Genomic DNA, 25,398 nt, shown 5'->3' on the forward strand with positions numbered 1-25,398 from the left:
CACACTAGCCAAGACACATTAGCCAAGACACATTGGCCAAGACACATTAGCCGAGACACATTAGCCAAGACACCTTAGCCAAGACACATTCGCCAAGACACCTTAGCCAAGACACATTAGCCGAGACACATTAGCCAAGACACCTTAGCCGAGACACCTTAGCCAAGACATATTAGCCAAGACACATTAGCCAAGACACCTTAGCCAAGACACCTTGGCCAAGACACCTTAGCCAAGACACATTAGCCAAGACACCTTAGCCAAGACACATTAGCCAAGACACTTTAGCCAAGACACATTAGCCGAGACACATTAGCCAAGACACATTAGCCAAGACACATTAGCCAAGACACCTTAGCCAAGACACATTAGCCGAGACACATTAGCCAAGACACCTTAGCCAAGACACATTAGCCAAGACACATTAGCCAAGACACATTACCCAGGACTCCTTAGCCAAGACACCTTAGCCAAGACACCTTAGCCAAGACACATTAGCCAAGACTCCTAAGCCAAGACACCTTAGCCAAGACACATTAGCCAAGACACCTTAGCCAAGACACATTAGCCAAGACATATTAGCCAAGACACCTTAGCCAAGACACATTAGCCGAGACACATTAGCCGAGACACATTAGCCAAGACACCTTAGCCAAGACACCTTAGCCAAGACACATTAGCCGAGAAACATTAGCCAAGACACCTTAGCCAAGACACATTAGCCGAGACACCTTAGCCAAGACACATTAGCCAAGACACCTTAGCCAAGACACCTTAGCCAAGACACCTTAGCCAAGACACATTAGCCAAGACACCTTATCCAAGACACATTAGCCAAGACACCTTAGCCAAGACACATTAGCAAAGACACATTAGCCGAGACACATTAGCCAAGACACCTTAGCCGAGACACCTTAGCCAAGACACATTAGCCAAGACACCTTAGCCAAGGCACATTAGCCGAGACACATTAGCCAAGACACCTTAGCCAAGACACCTTAGCTAAGACACCTTAGCCAAGACACCTTAGCCAAGACACATTAGCCAAGACACCTTAGCCAAGACACATTAGCCAAGACACATTAGCCAAGACACATTAGCCAAGACACCTTAGCCAAGACACATTAGCCAAGACACCTTAGCCAAGACACCTTAGCCAAGACACCTTAGCCAAGACACATTAGCCGAGACACATTAGCCAAGACACATTAGCCAAGACACATTAGCCGAGACACCTTAGCCAAGACACATTAGCCAAGACACCTTAGCCAAGACACCTTAGCCAAGACACATTAGCCAAGACACATTAGCCAAGACACCTTATCCAAGACACATTAGCTAAGACACCTTAGACAAAGACACATTAGCCAAGACACATTAGCCGAGACACATTAGCTAAGACACATTAGCTAAGACACATAAGCCAAGACACCTTAGCCGAGACACCTTAGCCAAGACACCTTAGCCAAGACACCTTAGCCAAGACACCTTAGCCAAGACACCTTAGCCAAGACACATTAGCCAAGACACCTTAGCCAAGACACCTTAGAAAAGACACCTTAGCCAAGACACATTAGCCGAGACACATTAGCCAAGACACCTTAGCCAAGACACATTAGCCGAGACACCTTAGCCAAGACACATTAGCCAAGACACCTTAGCCAAGACACCTTAGCCAAGACACATTAGCCAAGACACATTAGCCAAGACACCTTATCCAAGACACATTAGCCAAGACACATTAGCCAAGACACATTAGCCAAGACACATTAGCCAAGACACCTTAGCCAAGACACCTTAGCCGAGACACCTTAGCCAAGACACATTAGCCAAGACACCTTAGCCAAGGCACATTAGCCGAGACACATTAGCCAAGACACCTTAGCCAAGACACCTTAGCTAAGACACCTTAGCCAAGACACCTTAGCCAAGACACATTAGCCGAGACACATTAGCCAAGACACCTTAGCCAAGACACCTTAGCCAAGACACATAAGCCGAGACACATTAGCCAAGACACCTTAGCCAAGACACATTAGCCGAGACACCTTAGCCAAGACACATTAGCCAAGACACCTTAGCCAAGACACCTTAGCCAAGACACATTAGCCAAGACACATTAGCCAAGACACCTTATCCAAGACACATTAGCCAAGACACCTTAGCCAAGACACATTAGCAAAGACACATTAGCCGAGACACATTAGCCAAGACACCTTAGCCGAGACACCTTAGCCAAGACACATTAGCCAAGACACCTTAGCCAAGGCACATAAGCCGAGACACATTAGCCAAGACACCTTAGCCAAGACACCTTAGCTAAGACACCTTAGCCAAGACACCTTAGCCAAGACACATTAGCCGAGACACATTAGCCAAGACACCTTAGCCAAGACACCTTAGCCAAGACACATTAGCCGAGACACATTAGCCAAGACACCTTAGCCAAGACACATTAGCCAAGACACATTAGCCAAGACGCCTTAGCCAATACACCTTAGCCAAGACACATTAGCCAAGACACATTAGCCGAGACACCTTAGCCAAGACACATTAGCCGAGACACATTAGCCAAGACACCTTAGCCAAGACACATTAGCCAAGACACATTAGCCAAGACACCTTAGCCAAGACACATTACCCAAGACACCTTAGCCAAGACACATTACCCAAGACACATAAGCCAAGACACCTTAGCCATGACACCTTAGCCAAGACACATTAGCCAAGACACATTAGCCAAGACACCTTAGCCAAGACACCTTAGCCAAGACACATTAGCCAAGACACATTAGCTAAGACACATTTGCCAAGACACATTAGCTAAGACACATAAGCCAAGACACATTAGCCGAGACACATTAGCCAAGATACATTAGCCAAGACACATTAGCCAAGACACATTAGCCAAGACACCTTAGCCAAGACACCTTAGCCAAGACACATTAGCCAAGACACCTTAGCTAAGACACCTTAGCCAAGACACCTTAGCCAAGACACATTAGCCGAGACACATTAGCCAAGACACATTAGCCGAGACACCTTAGCCAAGACACCTTAGCCAAGACACATTAGCCAAGACACCTTAGCCAAGACACATTAGCCAAGACACCTTAGCCAAGACACCTTAGCCAAGACACATTAGCCGAGACACCTTAGCCAAGACACATTAGCCAAGACACCTTAGCCAAGACACATTAGCCAAGACACCTTAGCCAAGACACATTAGCCAAGACACATAAGCCAAGACGCCTTAGCCAAGACACATTAGCCAAGACACATTAGCCGAGACACATTAGCCAAGATACATTAGCCAAGACACATTAGCCAAGACGCCTTAGCCAAGACACCTTAGCCAAGACACATTAGCCAAGACACATTGGCCAAGACACCTTAGCTAAGACACCTTAGCCAGGACACCTTAGCCAAGACACATTAGCCGAGACACATTAGCCGAGACACCTTAGCCAAGACACATTAGCCAAGACAGATTAGCCGAGACACATTAGCCAAGACACCTTAGCCAAGACACATTAGCCAAGACATCTTAGCCAAGACACATTAGCCAAGACACCTTAGCCAAGACACATTAGCCAAGACACATTAGCCAAGACACTTTAGCCAAGACACCTTAGCCAAGACACCTTAGCCAAGACACATTAGCCAAGACACATTAGCCGAGACACCTTAGCCAAGACACCTTAGCCAAGACACCTTAGCCAAGACACCTTAGCCAAGACACATTAGCCAAGACACCTTAGCCAAGACACATTACCCAAGACACCTTAGCCAAGACACCTTAGCCAAGACACTTTAGCCAAGACACCTTAGCCAAGACACATTAGCCGAGACACATTAGCCAAGACACCTTAGCCAAGACACCTTAGCCAAGACACATTAGCCAAGACGCCTTAGCCAAGACACATTAGCCAAGACACCTTAGCCAAGACACATTAGCCAAGACACATTAGCCAAGACACATTAGCCAAGACACATTAGCCAAGACACATTAGCCAAGACACCTTAGCCAAGACACCTTAGCCAAGACACCTTAGCCAAGACACCTTAGCCAAGACACATGAGCAAAGACACATTAGCCGAGACACATTAGCCAAGATACCTTAGCCAAGACACATTAGCCGAGACACATTAGCCAAGACACATTAGCCGAGACACATTAGCCAAGACACCTTTGCCAAGACACATTAGCCAAGACACCTTAGCCAAGTCACATTAGCCAAGACACCTTAGCCAAGACACCTTAGCCAAGACACCTTAGCCAAGACACCTTAGCCAAGACACCTTAGCCAAGACACCTTAGCCAAGACACATTAGCAAAGACACATTAGCCGAGACACATTAGCCAAGACACATTAGCCAAGACACATTAGCCGAGACACATTAGCCAAGACACCTTAGCCAAGACACCTTAGCCAAGACACATTAGCCAAGACACATTAGCCAAGACACCTTAGCCAAGACACCTTAGCCAAGACACATTAGCCAAGACACCTTAGCCAAGACACCTTAGCCAAGACACATTAGCCAAGACACCTTAGCCAAGACACCTCAGCCAAGACACCTCAGCCAAGACACATTAGCCAAGACACATTAGCCAAGACACCTTAGCCAAGACACCTTAGCCAAGACACCTTAGCCGAGACACATTAGCCAATCCACCTTAGCCAAGACACATTAGCCAAGACACCTTAGCCAAGACACCTTAGCCAAGACACCTTAGTCAAGACACCTTAGCCAAGACACATTAGCAAAGACACATTAGCCCAGACACATTAGCCAAGACACATTAGCCAAGACACATTAGCCGAGACACATTAGCCAAGACACATTAGCCGAGACACATTAGCCAAGACACCTTAGCCAAGACACATTAGCCAAGACACCTTAGCCATGACACATTAGCCAAGACACCTTAGCCAAGACACATTAGCCAAGACACATTAGCCAAGACGCCTTAGCCAAGACACATTAGCCAAGACACCTTAGCCGAGACACATTAGCCAAGACACCTTAGCCAAGACACATTTGCCAAAACACCTTAGCCAAGCCACCTTAGCCAAGACACCTTAGCCAAGACACATTAGCAAAGACACATTAGCCGAGACACATTAGCTAAGACACCTTAGCCAAGACACCTTAGCCAAGACACTTTAGCCAAGACGCCTTAGCCAAGACACATTAGCCAAGACACCTTAGCCAAGACACATTAGCCAAGACACCTTAGCCAAGACACCTTAGCCAAGACACCTTAGCCAAGACACATTAGCCGAAACACCTTAGCCAAGACACCTTAGCCAAGACACATTAGCCAAGACACATTAGCCAAGACACCTTAGCCAAGACACATTAGCCAAGACACCTTAGCCAAGACACATTAGCCAAGACACATTAGCCAAGATGCCTTAGCCAAGACAAATTAGCCAAGACACATTAGCCAAGACACATTAGCCGAGACACCTTAGCCAAGACACATTAGCCAAGACAGATTAGCCGAGACACATTAGCCAAGACACCTTAGCCAAGACACATTAGCCAAGACACATTAGCCAAGACACATTGGCCAAGACACCTTAGCCAAGACACATTAGCCAAGACACATTAGCCAAGACACCTTAGCCAAGACACATTAGCCAAGACACCTTAGCCAAGACACATTAGCCAAGACACATTAGCCAAGATGCCTTAGCCAAGACACATAAGCCAAGGCACCTTAGCCAAGACAAATAAGACGAGACACATTAGCCAAGACACCTTAGCCAAGACACCTTAGCCAAGACACATTAGCCAAGACACATTAGCCAAGACACCTTAGTCAAGACACATCAGCCGATACACATTAGCCAAGACACCTTAGCCAAGACACTTTAGCCGAGAGACCTTAGCCAAGACACATTAGCCAAGACACATTAGCCAAGACACATTAGCCAAGACACATTAGCCGAGACACATTATCCAAGACATTTTAGCCAAGACACATTGGCCAAGACACCTTAGCCAAGACACATTAGCCAAGACACCTTAGCCAAGACACATTAGCCAAGACACATTAGCCACGACGCCTAAGCCAAGACACATTAGCCAAGACACATTAGCCAAGACACATTAGCCGAGACACCTTAGCCAAGACACATTAGCCAAGACACATTAGCCGAGACACATTAGCCAAGACACCTTAGCCAAGACACATTAGCCAAGACACCTTAGCCAAGACACATTAGCCAAGACACCTTAGCCAAGACACATTAGCCAAGACACATTAGCCAAGACACATTAGCCAAGACACCTTAGCCAAGACACATTAGCTAAGACACATTAGCCAAGACACATTAGCCAAGACACCTTAGCCAAGACACATTAGCCGAGACACATTAGCCAAGACACCTTAGCCAAGACACCTTAGCCAAGACACATTAGCCAAGACACCTTAGCCAAGGCACATTAGCCAAGACACATTAGCCAAGACGCCTTAGCCAAGACACATTAGCCAAGACACATTAGCCAAGGCACATTAGCCGAGACACCTTAGCCAAGACACATTAGCCAAGACACATTAGCCAAGACACATTAGCCAAGACACATTAGCCAAGACACCTTAGCCAAGACACATTAGCCAAGACACATTAGCCAAGACACCTTAGCCAAGACACATTAGCCGAGACACATTAGCCAAGACACCTTAGACAAGACACATTAGCCAAGATACCTTAGCCAAGACACATTATCCAAGACACATTAGCCAAGACACCTTAGCCAAGACACCTTAGCCAAGACACATTAGCCAAGACACCTTAGCCAAGACACATTAGCCGAGACACATTAGCCAAGACACCTTAGCCAAGACCCATTAGCCAAGACACCTAAGCCAAGACACCTTAGCCAAGACACCTTAGCCAAGACACATTAGCCAAGACACCTTAGCCAAGACACCTTAGCCAAGACACCTTAGCCAAGACACCTTAGCCGAGACACATTAGCCAAGACACCTTAGCCAAGACACATTAGCCAAGAAACATTAGACAAAGACACATTAGCCAAGACACATAAGCCGAGACACATTAGCTAAGACACATTAGCTAAGACACATAAGCCAAGACACCTTAGCCGAGACACCTTAGCCAAGACACCTTAGCCAAGACACATTAGCCAAGACACATTAGCCAAGACACCTTAGCCAAGACACATTAGCCAAGACACCTTAGCCAAGACACATTAGCCAAGACACCTTAGTCAAGACACATTAGCCGAGACACCTTAGCCGAGACACATTAGCCAAGACACCTTAGCCAAGACACATTAGCCAAGACACCTTAGCCAAGACACCTTAGCCAAGACACCTTAGCCAAGACACATTAGCCAAGACACCTTAGCCAAGACACCTTAGCCAAGACATATTAGCCAAGACACATTAGCCAAGACACCTTAGCCAAGACACATTAGCCAAGACACCTTAGCCAAGACACCTTAGCCAAGACACATTAGCCAAGACACCTTAGCCAAGACACATTAGCCAAGACACTTTAGCCAAGACACATTAGCCGAGACACATTAGCCAAGACACATTAGCCAAGACACATTAGCCGAGACACATTAGCCAAGACACATTAGCCAAGACACATTAGCCAAGACACCTAAGCCAAGACACATTAGCCAAGACACATTACCCAAGACTCCTTAGCCAAGACACATTAGCCAAGACACCTTAGCCAAGACACATTAGCCAAGACTCCTTAGCCAAGACACCTTAGCCAAGACACATTAGCCAAGACACCTTAGCCAAGACACATTAGCCAAGACATATTAGCCAAGACACCTTAGCCAAGACACATTAGCCGAGACACATTAGCCAAGACACCTTAGCCAAGACACATTAGCCAAGACACCTTAGCCAAGACACATTAGCCGAGACACATTAGCCAAGACACCTTAGACAAGACACATTAGCCAAGACACCTTAGCCAAGACACATTATCCAAGACACATTAGCCAAGACACCTTAGCCAAGACACCTTAGCCAAGACACATTAGCCAAGACACATTAGCCAAGACACCTTAGCCAAGACACATTAGCCAAGACACATTAGCCAAGACACCTTAGCCAAGACACATTAGCCAAGACACCTTAGCCAAGACACATTCGCCAAGACACCTTAGCCAAGACACATTAGCCAAGACACATTAGCCAAGACACATTAGCCAAGACACACTAGCCAAGACACATTAGCCAAGACACATTGGCCAAGACACATTAGCCGAGACACATTAGCCAAGACACCTTAGCCAAGACACATTCGCCAAGACACCTTAGCCAAGACACATTAGCCGAGACACATTAGCCAAGACACCTTAGCCGAGACACCTTAGCCAAGACATATTAGCCAAGACACATTAGCCAAGACACCTTAGCCAAGACACATTAGCCAAGACACCTTGGCCAAGACACCTTAGCCAAGACACATTAGCCAAGACACCTTAGCCAAGACACATTAGCCAAGACACTTTAGCCAAGACACATTAGCCGAGACACATTAGCCAAGACACATTAGCCAAGACACATTAGCCAAGACACCTTAGCCAAGACACATTAGCCGAGACACATTAGCCAAGACACCTTAGCCAAGACACATTAGCCAAGACACATTACCCAGGACTCCTTAGCCAAGACACCTTAGCCAAGACACCTTAGCCAAGACACATTAGCCAAGACTCCTAAGCCAAGACACCTTAGCCAAGACACATTAGCCTAGACACCTTAGCCAAGACACATTAGCCAAGACATATTAGCCAAGACACCTTAGCCAAGACACATTAGCCGAGACACATTAGCCAAGACACCTTAGCCAAGACACATTAGCCAAGACACCTTAGCCAAGACACATTAGCCGAGACACCTTAGCCAAGACACCTTAGACAAGACACATTAGCCAAGACACCTTAGCCAAGACACATTATCCAAGACACATTAGCCAAGACACCTTAGCCAAGACACCTTAGCCAAGACACATTAGCCAAGACACCTTAGCCAAGACACATTAGCCGAGACACATTAGCCAAGACACCTTAGCCAAGACCCATTAGCCAAGACACCTAAGCCAAGACACCTTAGCCAAGACACCTTAGCCAAGACACATTAGCCAAGACACCTTAGCCAAGACACCTTAGCCAAGACACCTTAGCCAAGACACCTTAGCCGAGACACATTAGCCAAGACACCTTAGCCAAGACACATTAGCCAAGACACCTTAGACAAAGACACATTAGCCAAGACACATAAGCCGAGACACATTAGCTAAGACACATTAGCTAAGACACATAAGCCAAGACACCTTAGTCGAGACACCTTAGCCAAGACACCTTAGCCAAGACACATTAGCCAAGACACATTATCCAAGACACCTTAGCCAAGACACATTAGCCAAGACACCTTAGCCAAGACACATTAGCCAAGACACCTTAGTCAAGACACATTAGCCGAGACACCTTAGCCGAGACACATTAGCCAAGACACCTTAGCCAAGACACATTAGCCAAGACACTTTAGCCAAGACACCTTAGCCAAGACACCTTAGCCAAGACACATTAGCCAAGACACCTTAGCCAAGACACATTAGCCAAGACACATTAGCCAAGACACCTTAGCCAAGACACCTTAGCCAAGACACATTAGCCGAGGCACATTAGCCAAGACACCTTAGCCAAGACACCTTAGCCAAGACACCTTAGCCAAGACACCTTAGCCAAGACACCTTAGCCAAGACACCTTAGCCAAGACACCTTAGCCAAGACACCTTAGCCGAGACACATTAGCCAAGACACCTTAGCCAAGACACATTAGCCAAGAAACCTTAGACAAAGACACATTAGCCAAGACACATAAGCCGAGACACATTAGCTAAGACACATTAGCTAAGACACATAAGCCAAGACACCTTAGCCGAGACACCTTAGCCAAGACACCTTAGCCAAGACACATTAGCCAAGACACATTAGCCAAGACACCTTAGCCAAGACACATTAGCCAAGACACCTTAGCCAAGACACATTAGCCAAGACACCTTAGTCAAGACACATTAGCCGAGACACCTTAGCCAAGACACCTTAGCCAAGACACATTAGCCAAGACACATTATCCAAGACACCTTAGCCAAGACACATTAGCCAAGACACCTTAGCCAAGACACATTAGCCAAGACACATTAGCCAAGACACCTTAGCCAAGACACATTAGCCGAGACACATTAGCCAAGACACCTTAGACAAGACACATTAGCCAAGATACCTTAGCCAAGACACATTATCCAAGACACATTAGCCAAGACACCTTAGCCAAGACACCTTAGCCAAGACACATTAGCCAAGACACCTTAGCCAAGACACATTAGCCGAGACACATTAGCCAAGACACCTTAGCCAAGACCCATTAGCCAAGACACCTAAGCCAAGACACCTTAGCCAAGACACCTTAGCCAAGACACATTAGCCAAGACACCTTAGCCAAGACACCTTAGCCAAGACACCTTAGCCAAGACACCTTAGCCGAGACACATTAGCCAAGACACCTTAGCCAAGACACATTAGCCAAGAAACCTTAGACAAAGACACATTAGCCAAGACACATAAGCCGAGACACATTAGCTAAGACACATTAGCTAAGACACATAAGCCAAGACACCTTAGCCGAGACACCTTAGCCAAGACACCTTAGCCAAGACACATTAGCCAAGACACATTAGCCAAGACACCTTAGCCAAGACACATTAGCCAAGACACCTTAGCCAAGACACATTAGCCAAGACACCTTAGTCAAGACACATTAGCCGAGACACCTTAGCCGAGACACATTAGCCAAGACACCTTAGCCAAGACACATTAGCCAAGACACCTTAGCCAAGACACCTTAGCCAAGACACCTTAGCCAAGACACATTAGCCAAGACACCTTAGCCAAGACACCTTAGCCAAGACATATTAGCCAAGACACATTAGCCAAGACACCTTAGCCAAGACACATTAGCCAAGACACCTTAGCCAAGACACCTTAGCCAAGACACATTAGCCAAGACACCTTAGCCAAGACACATTAGCCAAGACACTTTAGCCAAGACACATTAGCCGAGACACATTAGCCAAGACACATTAGCCAAGACACATTAGCCGAGACACATTAGCCAAGACACATTAGCCAAGACACATTAGCCAAGACACCTTAGCCAAGACACATTAGCCAAGACACATTACCCAAGACTCCTTAGCCAAGACACATTAGCCAAGACACCTTAGCCAAGACACATTAGCCAAGACTCCTTAGCCAAGACACCTTAGCCAAGACACATTAGCCAAGACACCTTAGCCAAGACACATTAGCCAAGACATATTAGCCAAGACACCTTAGCCAAGACACATTAGCCGAGACACATTAGCCAAGACACCTTAGCCAAGACACATTAGCCAAGACACCTTAGCCAAGACACATTAGCCGAGACACATTAGCCAAGACACCTTAGACAAGACACATTAGCCAAGACACCTTAGCCAAGACACATTATCCAAGACACATTAGCCAAGACACCTTAGCCAAGACACCTTAGCCAAGACACATTAGCCAAGACACATTAGCCAAGACACCTTAGCCAAGACACATTAGCCAAGACACATTAGCCAAGACACCTTAGCTAAGACACATTAGCCAAGACACCTTAGCCAAGACACATTAGCCAAGACACCTTAGCCAAGACACATTCGCCAAGACACCTTAGCCAAGACACATTAGCCAAGACACATTAGCCAAGACACATTAGCCAAGACACACTAGCCAAGACACATTAGCCAAGACACATTGGCCAAGACACATTAGCCGAGACACATTAGCCAAGACACCTTAGCCAAGACACATTCGCCAAGACACCTTAGCCAAGACACATTAGCCGAGACACATTAGCCAAGACACCTTAGCCGAGACACCTTAGCCAAGACATATTAGCCAAGACACATTAGCCAAGACACCTTAGCCAAGACACATTAGCCAAGACACCTTGGCCAAGACACCTTAGCCAAGACACATTAGCCAAGACACCTTAGCCAAGACACATTAGCCAAGACACATTAGCCGAGACACATTAGCCAAGACACATTAGCCAAGACACATTAGCCAAGACACCTTAGCCAAGACACATTAGCCGAGACACATTAGCCAAGACACCTTAGCCAAGACACATTAGCCAAGACACATTACCCAGGACTCCTTAGCCAAGACACCTTAGCCAAGACACCTTAGCCAAGACACATTAGCCAAGACTCCTAAGCCAAGACACCTTAGCCAAGACACATTAGCCTAGACACCTTAGCCAAGACACATTAGCCAAGACATATTAGCCAAGACACCTTAGCCAAGACACATTAGCCGAGACACATTAGCCAAGACACCTTAGCCAAGACACATTAGCCAAGACACCTTAGCCAAGACACATTAGCCGAGACACCTTAGCCAAGACACCTTAGACAAGACACATTAGCCAAGACACCTTAGCCAAGACACATTATCCAAGACACATTAGCCAAGACACCTTAGCCAAGACACCTTAGCCAAGACACATTAGCCAAGACACCTTAGCCAAGACACATTAGCCGAGACACATTAGCCAAGACACCTTAGCCAAGACCCATTAGCCAAGACACCTAAGCCAAGACACCTTAGCCAAGACACCTTAGCCAAGACACATTAGCCAAGACACCTTAGCCAAGACACCTTAGCCAAGACACCTTAGCCAAGACACCTTAGCCGAGACACATTAGCCAAGACACCTTAGCCAAGACACATTAGCCAAGACACCTTAGACAAAGACACATTAGCCAAGACACATAAGCCGAGACACATTAGCTAAGACACATTAGCTAAGACACATAAGCCAAGACACCTTAGTCGAGACACCTTAGCCAAGACACCTTAGCCAAGACACATTAGCCAAGACACATTATCCAAGACACCTTAGCCAAGACACATTAGCCAAGACACCTTAGCCAAGACACATTAGCCAAGACACCTTAGTCAAGACACATTAGCCGAGACACCTTAGCCGAGACACATTAGCCAAGACACCTTAGCCAAGACACATTAGCCAAGACACCTTAGCCAAGACACCTTAGCCAAGACACCTTAGCCAAGACACATTAGCCAAGACACCTTAGCCAAGACACATTAGCCAAGACACATTAGCCAAGACACATTAGCCAAGACACCTTAGCCAAGACACATTAGCCGAGGCACATTAGCCAAGACACCTTAGCCAAGACACCTTAGCCAAGACACCTTAGCCAAGACACCTTAGCCAAGACACCTAAGCCAAGACACCTTAGCCAAGACACATTAGCCGAGACACATTAGCCAAGACACCTTAGCCAAGACACCTTAGCCAAGACACATTAGCCGAGACACCTTAGCCAAGACACATTAGCCGAGACACTTTAGCCAAGACACCTTAGCCAAGACACCTTAGCCAAGACACATTAGCCAAGACACTTAAGACAAGACACCTTAGCCAAGACACCTTAGCCGAGACACATTAGCCAAGACACCTTGGCCAAGACACATTAGCCAAGACACCTTAGCCAAGACACCTTAGCCAAGACACCTTAGCCAAGACACCTTAGCCAAGACACATTAGCAAAGACACATTAGCCAAGACACATAAGCCAAGACACCTTAGCCAAGACACCTTAGCCAAGACACATTAGCCAAGACACCTTAGCCAAGGCACATTAGCCGAGACACATTAGCCAAGACACCTTAGCCAAGACACCTTAGCTAAGACACCTTAGCCAAGACACCTTAGCCAAGACACATTAGCCGAGACACATTAGCCAAGACACCTTAGCCAAGACACCTTAGCCAAGACACATTAGCCGAGACACATTAGCCAAGACACCTTAGCCAAGACACCTTAGCCAAGACACATTAGCCAAGACACATTAGCCAAGACGCCTTAGCCAAGACACCTTAGCCAAGACACATTAGCCAAGACACATTAGCCGAGACACCTTAGCCAAGACACATTAGCCGAGACACATTAGCCAAGACACCTTAGTCAAGACACCTTAGCCAAGACACATTAACCAAGACACCTTAGCCAAGACACATTACCCAAGACACCTTAGCCAAGACACATTAGCCAAGACACATTAGGCAAGTTACATTAGCCAAGACACCTTAGCCAAGACACCTTAGCCAAGACACCTTAGCCAAGACACCTTAGCCAAGACACCTTAGCCAAGACACATTAGCCAAGACACCTTAGCCAAGACACATTAGCCAAGACACCTTAGCCAAGACACCTTAGCCAAGACACATTAGCCGAGACACATTAGCCAAGACACCTTAGCCAAGACACCTTAGCCAAGACACATTAGCCAAGACACATTAGCCAAGACGCCTTAGCCAAGACACCTTAGCCAAGACACATTAGCCGAGACACATTAGCCAAGACACCTTAGTCAAGACACCTTAGCCAAGACACATTAACCAAGACACCTTAGCCAAGACACATTACCCAAGACACCTTAGCCAAGACACATTAGCCAAGACACATTAGGCAAGTTACATTAGCCAAGACACCTTAGCCAAGACACCTTAGCCAAGACACCTTAGCCAAGACACCTTAGCCAAGACACCTTAGCCAAGACACATTAGCCAAGACACACTAGCCAAGACACATTAGCCAAGACACCTTAGCCAAGACACCTTAGCCAAGACACCTTAGCCAAGACACCTTAGCCAAGACACTTTAGCCAAGACACATTAGCCAAGAACGTGAATTATGTCGAAGAGCGGACGTGTTTACAAATCACTCCCAGTGTTATTGGCAATAATTTTGTGAAAACCGCGATTCTGCACAGCAAATTTTTGCTGGGCTGGAGATAAGTACTTGTGGAAGTGATAGTTACTAAGTGAAGTGGACAAGGATCAAGTTTTCTGTTACTGAGGGAATTGGCCGGTCCCAGGCCCTTGGCCGAGAACGCCGAACCGCCTGAATCAACCTCAAACACGGAACTGCTTAACACGGTGCTTCGAGTGCCAGTGAACGGGTTGTGATCGCTTTCGCGTGACGGAGGCTGAGCAAAGTGCGGTGAAGTGAGAGTGAGTGTTTTGTTGTGATACAGATCTTTCGTGCGAGCTGAGGGAAGCGTTGATTGTCCGATTCGAATCGGTGGCGTCGGTTCCTCCTGAAGCAGCAACCGTAAGTTCGTGTTAGTGACAACGGCACCCAGAAGGGAGAGCACACGCGGACAAACGCAACGAGAAAGTGATTAGTAGTGCACGCACACGCGTAGCCTACCTCTAACTCTCTCGCTTAATCCCGGTGGGTATAAGTGTAACGGCCCAATGTTAAGGTCCGTCTACACGAGGCAAAGCGGGTGAGTACCAAAATATATATTTATATATATATTTATTCATCACTCCCCAATGAGTGGAAACGAGGCGTCCAACACCTCGTTTGGGTCCACCATCGGAGCATTCTTTGGAAGGAGCTCCAAGACCCCGAGATCCCCTCCCTCTGCCGCCGCTGTACCTACCCCGGAAAACGCGGAAGAAACGCCGAGTGTAACCCCTGATGTCGCAGAAGAACGAGACGACATGGAGGACCGCAACCCCCAAGAGTCGACGCTGATACTGGAACCGTCGCAAAGCAGCAGTAAACTACAGGCGGCGTTAGCAACGGCGAGGGAGTTGCACGTGTACACGAAGGACCGGCACAACGTGCATGCTCCTATCAAGAAAATGGCAGTGAAAATACTGTCAGACCTAGGCAGTGTTGAACGGGAGCTACTTGCTTGGAAGCTGCGCGCAGAGAGAGCTGAAAGAGTTTTAAGAAGCAATGTTCCATCGGGACCTCAGGCTTCGTCGAAAAGGGGGAGAAATCTCGGCTCCCCTGAAGTACTAGAAGAGCAGCAGAAGCGAGCAAAAAGCGAAGCTGGTGCGTGTAATGTGGCAAAAAGTAATACAGCGGACGCAGCAAGTACCATTGCCACTGCGAACCTGCAGACATCCGATGCAGTAGAGTGCACCCCACCACTACAGGGAGAGTGGAGAGTAGTGGCAAGCAGGAAGAGACAGACGAGCCCGAAACGACCCCAAATAGCGGGAAATGAAACTGTCGACCGCCAAAAGCAGCCGAAACCACCCATGAGACGGGAGTTGCCCGAAGCCATCGTCGTTTCGTCTAAGGATGAAAAAGAGGAGACGCTACGAAGAATGAAACAAGACCCGAAGCTCAAGGCTTTTGGAGAGAAGGTGGCAAGAATCCGTCGTACTCGACTAGACGATCTGATCTTCGAGCTAAAGGACGGAGTGAAGGCTTCCGACTTTCAGAGCCTTATAGTGGAGTCTGTTGGCGCAACCGGACAAGTGAGGCTGCTGAACCGGTCGGAAACGGTAGAGTGTCGCGATATTGACCTGGAGACCAAGGCAGAGCAGGTGGTGACGGCCTTCAGGCAGCAATTCGACTGTGGGAGCACCCTCCTGGAGGCGAAGCTAAGGCCATCATTCAACGGCACGCAGACGGCATATATAAAAATGCCCGGGGATTTAGCAGCGAAGGTGGTTCGTGCTGGTACGGTGCGTACTTTGTGCCCCTGGCGTCAATGCACACCAAACCAGTGGCCCCCTTTGCCCGGCGGCGACGAAAGCAAAACCATGGAGATAGTGCAGGCCAACATAAATCACTGCGAGCCAGCGCAGGACCTACTGTGGCAGACGATAGCAGAAGAGCAGGGAGACGTTGCGTTAATCTCCGAGCCGTATCGTACCCCGAGAGATAACAGCTGCTGCGTAACAGATCGGACAGGCCTGGCTGCTATCTGGACGGTGGGCAGATTCCCCATACAGAAAATAGTCTCGCAGGACTTGGAGGGTTTCACCATCGCCATTGTGAACGGTGTCTATTTCTGCAGCTGTTACGCCCCACCCAGCTGGGAACTGGAGAGATTCGGCACAATGCTGGATAACCTAGTTGATGCTCTTGCAGGTTGCAACCCAGTCGTCGTTGCCGGGGACTTCAACGCTTGGGCGGTTGAGTGGGGTAGCCGGAGAACCAACAGCCGAGGAGAGGCGGTACTCGATAGTCTCTCCCAACTCAATGTGGTGCTGGGCAACGTTGGTAACACTCCCACGTTGAGCAGAAATGACAGGACTTCCGTCATAGACATCACGTTCTGTAGCCCAGTCCTGTCACGACACCTGAATTGGCGAGTGAGCGAGGCGTACACTCTCAGCGACCATCGCATGCTACGGTACACCATCGGCAGAGATCATACTCCACTGCAGACACTTCGGGCATCAGTCCGCGGCTGGAGAACGCAATGCTTCGACGAGGAGATGTTAGTGGGCGCGTTACGCACTAGTGGGTTCCAGAACGTTGTGAGTGCGTTAGAGTTGAGGGATGCACTCTCCAGAGCATGCGATGCTACGATGCCCAGGAGGAAGTCCCCCAAAAACATGCGGCCACCTGTATACTGGTGGACCGCTGCTATTGCGAGGCTCCGGACCGAGTGCATGGCAGCTCGAAGGCGACTACAGCGGGGCAGGTGCTTGGCGAGCAGAGAACAGCTGAAGGCAGCCTACATTGCGGCGAGGTCAGAATTGTAGAGACAAATTAAGGCCAGCAAGAGGCGATGCTTCCTCGAGCTTTGCGCTGAAATCGCTCGGAAGCCCTGGGGATTCGCATACAAGACGGTGATGCGAAAAGCTAAAATTCGCAAGGAGCCCGTTGAGAGATGCCCCGAGAAGCTGAAGGGAATCATCGCGCAATTATTCCCGGATCACGAGCCGCCGCAGCTGAGCTCTGCTTTCAGTACCCCTGAGTCCGTACCGGAACCGGTAACCATAGACGAGGTCCTGAAAATAGCCGAGCGCCTCAAAACAGGGAAAGCCCCCGGACCAGATGGGATCCCCAACGAGGCAGTTAAGGCAGCGATGAAGGTGTACCCGCAAGTGTTCCAGGCCATACTGCAGAGCACTCTGGCTTCTAGCCAGTTCCCGTCGATATGGAAGATACAGAAGTTGGTACTGATACCCAAGCCAGGTAAACCTCCGGGTGACCCGTCGGCCCTAAGACCCTTGGGTCTTATAGACGGCCTGGCCAAAGTTCAGGAAATACCAATCTTGGATCGCCTGACTGTCCATGCTGAAGGGCAATACGGCCTCTCAGCACGACAGTTCGGGTTCCGGAGGAGGCGATCAACAGTCGACGCGATACTGGCAGTGCTTGAAAAGGGCAATGCTGCTTTTCAGCGGAAGAGGAGCGGAGCGCGCTTTTGCGCAGTCATCACGATAGACGTGAAAAACGCCTTCAACAGTGCCAGCTGGGAGGCAATTGCGGCAGCAATGGAGCGAATGAAGGTTCCCCCGTACCTGTGCAGGCTGCTGAGGAGCTATCTCGATGGACGCATGCTGCAATACGACACAGCGGAGGGAGTCAAGACCGCTAGCATCACGGCTGGCGTACCGCAGGGATCAGTACTTGGTCCCACCCTGTGGAACGCAATGTATGACGACGTCTTAACCCTTGCGTTACCTCCAGGAGCGGAAGTAATCGGCTTCGCGGATGACATCGCCCTCACAATCACCGGCGAATCCGTCGCGGAGATCGAGATGTTAGCGACCGACGCCGTTGGGCGTATCGACGATTGGATGAGGACGGTGAAACTGCAGATAGCGCATGCGAAAACTGAGTTTATTGTCATCAGCAGCCATAAACGGATCCAGAATGCATCGATCATGGTTGGCACCGAGTGCATTGAGTCCGTAAGACACCTCAACTACTTAGGGGTCACCATTGACGATCGCTTGAAGTTCGACGAGCATCTGAAGCAGGTCTGCGTTAAGGCGTCAAGGACGGCAAACACGCTCGCTTCATTTATGCCCAACATCGGTGGACCTAGTAGTAGCGCAAAACGACTACACGCCAGCGTAGCCACCTCTGTGCTGAGATACGGAGCCCCAGCGTGGGCACACATCCTGGTGCAGAAACAGCACCAAGCTGCTGTCAACACAGTACATAGGATACTGGCAAAGCGCGTCACCAGCGCATATAGGACGATCTCCTATGAAGCAGTGTGTGTGATCGCCGGCATGGTGCCTATCTGCATCACATTGGCAGAAGATCTGGAGAGCTTCTGGATTGCACGAACGGGGGAACCTAACGCCGGTAACGCAAGGAACGCCGCGAAAAGGAACTCTATGAGGAAGTGGCAAGCTGAGTGGGACAGCTCCGAGAAGGGACGGTGGACGCACCGCCTGGTCCCTAGCGTGGCAGCCTGGGTAGGGAGGAAGCACGGAGAGGTTGACTTCTATGTAACGCAGTTTCTCTCCGGCCACGGCTGCTTTCGAGCCTACCTCCACCGGTTTCGGCACGCTTCATCGCCTTGTTGCCCGTGGTGTGTTGACGAGGATGAGACAGCTGGACATGTGCTGTTTGAGTGTCCGAGGTTTCTGGTAGAGCGACAGCAGCTGAACAGCAAGTGTGGCAGAGAAGTTTCCAGTGCAAATCTGGTGGAGACGATGCTGCAAAGCGCTGACCTGTGGGAAGCTGCGGCAACCATGATGCGGCAAATCGGGACGAGACTCCAACGACGGTGGAAGGAAGACCAACGTGTTGGTCCCTCATAAGTGTATATGTGCTTCGTGAATAGTGCCGTGTTCGTGTAATGTGTTGCATGTTAACTTTGTAAAGCGTAATTGTCTCGTGTGCGTGTGTGTTGACTAAGTCCATTGCAGAGCCCCACTCATGAAGTAATACCGCGAGGTGATCCCGTGGGTGGTGGCAACAACACTGCGTGGCCAAGGAGATTTTTTTACATGGGTAAAAATCCCATGTCGCCCGCTGGGTGTCTAAGAAGATTTTAAACTCCTTGTCAAAAAAAAAAAAAAAAACATTAGCCAAGACACCTTAGCCAAGACACCTTAGCCAAGACGCATTACCCAAGACACCTTAGCCAAGACACATTAGCCAAGACACTTTAGCCAAGACACTTTAGCCAAGACACCTTAGCCAAGACACATTAGCCGAGACACATTAGCCAAGACACCTTAGCCAAGACACCTTAGCCAAGACACATTAGCCAAGACGCCTTAGCCAAGACACATTAGCCAAGACACCTTAGCCAAGACACCTTAGCCAAGACACATTAGCCAAGACACCTTAGCCAAGACACCTTAGCCAAGACACCTTAGCCAAGACACATTAGCCAAGACACCTTAGCCAAGACACCTTAGCCAAGACACCATTGCCGAGACACATTAGCCAAGACACCTTAGCCAAGACACATTAGCCAAGACACCTTAGCCAAGACACCTTAGCCAAGACACATTAGCCAAGACACCTTAGCCAAGACACCTTAGCCAAGACACATTAGCCAAGACACCTTAGCCAAGACACCTTAGCCAAGACACCATTGCCGAGACACATTAGCCAAGACACCTTAGCCAAGACACATTAGCCAAGACACCTTAGCCAAGACACCTTAGCCAAGACACCTTAGCCAAGACACATTAGCAAAGACACATTAGCCGAGACACATTAGCCAAGACACATTAGCCAAGACACCTTAGCCGAGACACATGAGCCAAGACACATAAGCCGAGACACATTAGTCAAGACACATTAGCCAAGACACCTTAGCCAAGACACATTAGCCAAGACACATTAGCCAAGACACCTTAGCCAAGACACATTAGCCAAGACACATTAGCCAAGACACATTAGCCAAGACACCTTAGCCAAGACACATTAGCCAAGACACATTAGCCAAGACACATTAGCCGAGACACCTTAGCCAAGACACATTAGCCAAGACACATTAGCCAAGACACTTTAGCCAAGACACCTTAGCCAAGACACCTTAGCCAAGACACATTAGCCAAGACACATTAGCCAAGACACCTTAGCCAAGGCACCTTAGCCAAGACACCTTAGCCAAGACACCTTAGCCAAGACACATTAGCAAAGACACATTAGCCGAGACACATTAGCCAAGACACATTAGCCAAGACACCTTAGCCGAGACACATGAGCCAAGACACATAAGCCGAGACACATTAGTCAAGACACATTAGCCAAGACACCTTAGCCAAGACACATTAGCCAAGACACATTAGCCAAGACACCTTAGCCAAGACACATTAGCCAAGACACATTAGCCAAGACACATTAGCCAAGACACCTTAGCCAAGACACCTTAGCCAAGACACATTAGCCAAGACACATTAGCCGAGACACCTTAGCCAAGACACATTAGCCAAGACACATTAGCCAAAACACTTTAGCCAAGACACCTTAGCCAAGACACCTTAGCCAAGACACATTAGCCAAGACACATTAGCCAAGACACCTTAGCCAAGGCACCTTAGCCAAGACACCTTAGCCAAGACACCTTAGCCAAGACACATAAGCCGAGACACATTAGCCGAGACACCTTAGCCAAGACACATTAGCCAAGACACATTAGCCGAGACACCTTAGCCAAGACACATTAGCCGAGACACATTACCCAAGACACCTTAGCCAAGACACATTAGCCGAGACACATAAGCCAAGACACATTAGCCTAGACACATTAGCCAAGATACTTTAGCCAAGACACCTAAGCCAAGACAACTTAGCCGAGACACATTAGCCAATCCACCTTAGCCAAGACACCTTGGCCAAGACACCTTAGCCAAGACACATTAGCCAAGACACCTTAGCCAAGACACATTAGCCAAGACACCTTAGCCAAGACACCTTAGCCAAGACACATTAGCCAAGACACATTAGCCAAGACACCTTAGCCGAGACTCCTTAGCCAAGACACATTAGCCAAGACACCTTAGCCAAGACACCTTAGCCAAGACACCTTAGCCAAGACACCTTAGCCAAGACACATTAGCAAAGACACATTAGCCGAGACACATTAGCCAAGACACATTAGCCGAGACACATTAGCCAAGACACCTTAGCCAAGACACATTAGCCGAGACACCTTAGCCAAGACACATTAGCCAAGACACATTAGCCGAGACACAATAGCCAAGACACCTTAGCCAAGACACCTTAGCCTAGACACATTAGCCAAGACACATTAGCCAAGACACCTTAGCCAAGCCACCTTAGCCAAGACACCTTAGCCAAGACACATAAGCCAAGACACCTTAGCCAAGACACCTTAGCCAAGACACCTTAGCCAAGACACCTTAGCCGAGACACATTAGCCAAGACACCTTAGCCAAGACACATTAGCCAAGACACCTTAGCCAAGACACCTTAGCCAAGACACCTTAGCCAAGACACATTAGCAAAGACACATAAGCCAAGACACATTAGCCAAGACACCTTAGCCAAGACACCTTAGCCAAGACACATTAGCCAAGACGCCTTAGCCAAGACACATTAGCCAAGACACCTTAGCCGAGACACATTAGCCAAGACACCTTAGCCAAGACACATTAGCCAAGACACCTTAGCCAAGACACCTTAGCCAAGACACCTTAGCCGAGACACATTAGCCAAGACACCTTAGCCAAGACACATTAGCCAAGACACCTTAGCCAAGACACATTAGCCGAGACACATTAGCCAAGACACATTAGCCGAGACACATTAGCCAAGACACATTAGCCAAGACACCTTAGCCAAGACACCTTAGCCAAGACACATTAGCCGAGACACAATAGCCAAGACACCTTAGCCAAGACACCTTAGCCAAGACACCTTAGCCAAGACACCTTAGCCAAGACACATTAGCAAAGACACATAAGCCAAGACACATTAGCCAAGACACCTTAGCCAAGACACCTTAGCCAAGACACATTAGCCAAGACGCCTTAGCCAAGACACATTAGCCAAGACACCTTAGCCGAGACACATTAGCCAAGACACCTTAGCCAAGACACATTAGCCAAGACACCTTAGCCAAGACACCTTAGCCAAGACACCTTAGCCGAGACACATTAGCCAAGACACCTTAGCCAAGACACATTAGCCAAGACACCTTAGCCAAGACATTTTAGCCGAGACACATTAGCCAAGACACATTAGCCAAGACACCTTAGCCAAGACACATTAGCCAAGACACCTTAGCCAAGACACCTTAGCCAAGACACATTAGCCAAGACACAATAGCCAAGACACATTAGCCAAGACACCTTAGCCAAGACACCTTAGCCAAGACACATTAGCCGAGACACAATAGCCAAGACACCTTAGCCAAGACACCTTAGCCAAGACACCTTAGCCAAGACACCTTAGCCAAGACACATTAGCCAAGACACCTTAGCCAAGACACATTAGCCAAGACACATTAGCCGAGACACATTAGCCAAGACACATTAGCCAAGACACCTTAGCCAAGACACCTTAGCCAAGACACATTAGCCGAGACACAATAGCCAAGACACCTTAGCCAAGACACCTTAGCCAAGACACCTTAGCCAAGACACCTTAGCCAAGACACATTAGCAAAGACACATAAGCCAAGACACATTAGCCAAGACACCTTAGCCAAGACACATTAGCCAAGACGCCTTAGCCAAGACACATTAGCCAAGACACCTTAGCCGAGACACATTAGCCAAGACACCTTAGCCAAGACACATTAGCCAAGACACCTTAGCCAAGACACCTTAGCCAAGACACCTTAGCCGAGACACATTAGCCAAGACACCTTAGCCAAGACACATTAGCCAAGACACCTTAGCCAAGACACATTAGCCGAGACACATTAGCCAAGACACATTAGCCAAGACACCTTAGCCAAGACACATTAGCCAAGACACCTTAGCCAAGGCACCTTAGCCAAGACACATTAGCCGAGACACAATAGCCAAGACACCTTAGCCAAGACACCTTAGCCAAGACACCTTAGCCGAGACACATTAGCCAAGACACCTTAGCCAAGACACCTTAGCCAAGACACCTTAGCCAAGACACATTAGCAAAGACACATAAGCCAAGACACATTAGCCAAGACACCTTAGCCAAGACACCTTAGCCAAGACACATTAGCCAAGACGCCTTAGCCAAGACACATTAGCCAAGACACCTTAGCCAAGACACATTAGCCAAAACACCTTAGCCAAGACACCTTAGCCAAGACACCTTAGCCAAGACACATTAGCCAAGACACCTTAGCCAAGACACCTTAGCCAAGACACCTTAGCCAAGACACATTAGCCAAGACACCTTAGCCAAGACACATTAGCCAAGACACCTTAGCCAAGACACATTAGCCGAGACACATTAGCCAAGACACATTAGCCGAGACACATTAGCCAAGACACATTAGCCAAGACACATTAGCCAAGACACCTTAGCCAAGACACATTAGCCAAGACACCTTAGCTAAGACACATTAGCCGAGACACCTTAGCCAAGACACATTAGCCAAGACAAATTAGCCGAGACACATTAGCCAAGACACCTTAGCCAAAACACCTTAGCCAAGACACATTAGCCAAGACACCTTAGCCAAGACACATTAGCCAAGACACATTAGCCAAGACACCTTAGCCAAGACACCTTAGCCAAGACACATTAGCCAAGACACCTTAGCCAAGACACCTTAGCCAAGACACCTTAGCCAAGACACATTAGCCAAGACACCTAAGCCAAGACACCTTAGCCAAGACACCTTAGCCGAGACACATTAGCCAAGACACCTTAGCCAAGACACATTAGCCAAGACACCTTAGCCAAGACACCTTAGCCAAGACACCTTGGCCAAGACACCTTAGCCAAGACACCTTAGCCAAGACACATAAGCCAAGACACCTTAGCCGAGACACATTAGCCAAGACACCTTAGCCAAGACACCTTAGCCAAGACACATTAGCCAAGACACCTTAGCCAAGACACATTAGCCGAGACACATTAGCCAAGACACATTAGCCGAGACACATTAGCCAAGACACATTAGCCAAGACACCTTAGCCAAGACACATTAGCCAAGACACCTTAGCCAAGACACATTAGCCAAGACACATTAGCCAAGACGCCTTAGCCAAGACACATTAGCCAAGACACCTTAGCCAAGACACATTAGCCGAGACACCTTAGCCAAGACACATTAGCCAAGACAGATTAGCCGAGACACATTAGCCAAGACACCTTAGCCAAGACACATTAGCCAAGACACCTTAGCCAAGACACATTAGCCAAGACACCTTAGCCAAGACACATTAGCCAAGACACATTAGCCAAGACACTTTAGCCAAGACACCTTAGCCAAGACACCTTAGCCAAGACACCTTAGCCAAGACACCTTAGCCAAGACACATTAGCCAAGACATATTAGCCAAGACACCTTAGCCAAGACACATTAGCCAAGACACATTAGCCAAGACACCTTAGCCAAG

The 25,398-nt window shown here is 48.2% G+C and overlaps 1 long non-coding RNA gene across 1 annotated transcript; it reads right to left on the reverse strand.

Moving 5' to 3' along the window:
* Positions 1-11,261: 11,261 nt before the first annotated feature.
* On the reverse strand, positions 11,262-20,993 carry LOC125774270 (uncharacterized). The gene is made up of 3 exons (XR_007420730.1): positions 20,951-20,993; positions 13,548-14,051; positions 11,262-11,292 (listed from the first exon to the last, which is right to left on the reverse strand). It is a non-coding gene; the product is annotated as an uncharacterized LOC125774270 (long non-coding RNA).
* Between the last annotated feature and the right edge of the window lie 4,405 nt (positions 20,994-25,398).

The sequence above is a fragment of the Anopheles funestus genome, unplaced genomic scaffold, assembly GCF_943734845.2.
Source record: "Anopheles funestus unplaced genomic scaffold, idAnoFuneDA-416_04 scaffold_11_ctg1, whole genome shotgun sequence".
Classification (NCBI taxonomy): domain Eukaryota; kingdom Metazoa; phylum Arthropoda; class Insecta; order Diptera; family Culicidae; genus Anopheles; species Anopheles funestus.